The sequence below is a fragment of the Elephantulus edwardii genome, unplaced genomic scaffold (assembly GCF_000299155.1).
Source record: "Elephantulus edwardii isolate Elephantulus edwardi_28Jun2011 unplaced genomic scaffold, EleEdw1.0 scaffold00369, whole genome shotgun sequence".
Classification (NCBI taxonomy): domain Eukaryota; kingdom Metazoa; phylum Chordata; class Mammalia; order Macroscelidea; family Macroscelididae; genus Elephantulus; species Elephantulus edwardii.
In genome coordinates, this window is record NW_006400119.1 from 1,153,278 (window position 1) to 1,155,225 (window position 1,948).

Here is a 1,948-nt window from a genome sequence, read left to right on the forward strand (position 1 = left end):
CATCATTTCCTTCACCTGCTCCCCCCACCGACCAAACTGTGCAGCTCTGCAGCTGCATCCTGGCCCATCCTCACTCTTCTGCCCCCAACCCTCACCTCCTTGTACCCCCAATATGTCTTTCCCATTAAAAAAAAAGAGACCTAACGTTGAGACAGGGTTGACCTTAACAATGCTGCCCCACAGAACCAGAGCTAGGAGCCTTGGCCCAAGCTTGTTGGGAGACTGAGGTGGGAAACCCCACAAATAGTAGGATTAAGAGAGTTTTGCAACAAACCCACAAGGCTGAAGGCTGAAGGGCCTTGTGAACATACTTCAGAAGCTGTTGTCAATCTGAATTGTAATCTGTTGACTTTCCTAGTCAATCTCATAACCATGGGTATGGTTCTGTGTGATCTATGTAGCTATTACAAAAGATTGCAAACCCAGTAGTGTAGTAAGAATGGTGTTAGAATTGGTAAAAAGTGGAGCAGAAGCATAGGGTGGGGACATGTCTGATCTTAAGGAAATGAGTTTTACTTTGTGGAAGCTATTGATGGGGGAAGTTGCCCCTTGTGGAATTAGTAGAGGTCAGATTCAGCCAACTTCATGTCACCTCTGTCTTTTTTACAAGATGTAGTCTGTAATCTTCTTCAATAAATGCTCCAGATTGTCTTCACTTTCTGCTAGCAAGATCATAATAACTGCTCCAAATCTTCTTCACTTTCTGCTAGCAAGATCTTATTGTCTTCATAATGCAGACTGTTGATGAGTCTTTTTCCAAATCTGATGTGACAGTCTTCTTCATAAATTCCAGCTTCTTGAATGATGTGCTCAGCATGCATACCAAATAGGTTAAAAAAAAAAGATACAATCCTTACATACCTTTTCTAATTTTAAACCATGAAGCATTCTCTTGTTCTGTTTGGATATCATTAATATCACATGTAAGCAAAATATTGCTGAAAATCGTCCAAAAATGGCTAGAACAGTACATTGACAGAGACGTGAAGTTCAAGTTGGGTTTAGAAGATGCCATAGCACAAAGGATGTCATTGCTGATGTCAGATAGATCCTGCCTGAAAGAAGAGAATACCAGAAAAAAAGTCCATTTGGGTTTTATTGACTGCACAAAGGCATTTAACTGTGTGGATCACAACAAACCATGGCTAACATTGAGAAGAACAGGAATCACAGAACAACATAATTATGCTCACACAAAACCTATACCTAGACCAAGAAGCTGTCATCCAAACAGAGCAAAGGAACATTTTACGGTTTAAAATCAGGAAAGGTGTATGTCAGGGTTCTCCTTCACAACTTGCATTATGCACATAATACAACCCTCCTTGCTGAAACTGAGAGACCTGAAGCATTTGCTGTAGAGGGTCAAGGACTGCAGCCTTCAATATGGACTGAAGCTCAACATCAAGAAAACAAAGATTCTCACCACTGGGCTGATTGGCAACATCATAATAGGTGGTGAAAAGATTGAGATTGTTAACAGCTTTAGTTTGCTTGGTTCCACAATCAATAACCTTGGTACCAGCAGCCAGGACATCAAAAGACAAATTGCATTGGGAAAGTCTGCTGTCAGGGACATCTTTAGAGTACTGAAGAGCAATGATGTCAGTTTAGAGTCTAAGGTTCTCCTGGTCAAGCCATAGTCTTTGCAATTACTTGCTATGTATCAGAAAGGTGGACAATGACTAATGATGATAGAAAGAGATTTGATGCCTTTGAGTGTGGTACTGGAGAAGAGTATTGAATATACCATGGACTACCAGGAGAACAAACAGGTTCATCCTGGAGAGGGTGAAGCCAGATCACTCCTGGGAGGCAAGGTTTCTTATGCTTTGTCTGACATAGTTTGGACATGTTGCAAGCAGGAACAAGTTTTGGAGAGGGACATAATGCTTGGAAGGACAGCGCAAGAGAGGAAAACCCTCAATAAGACGGATTGATTCAGTGA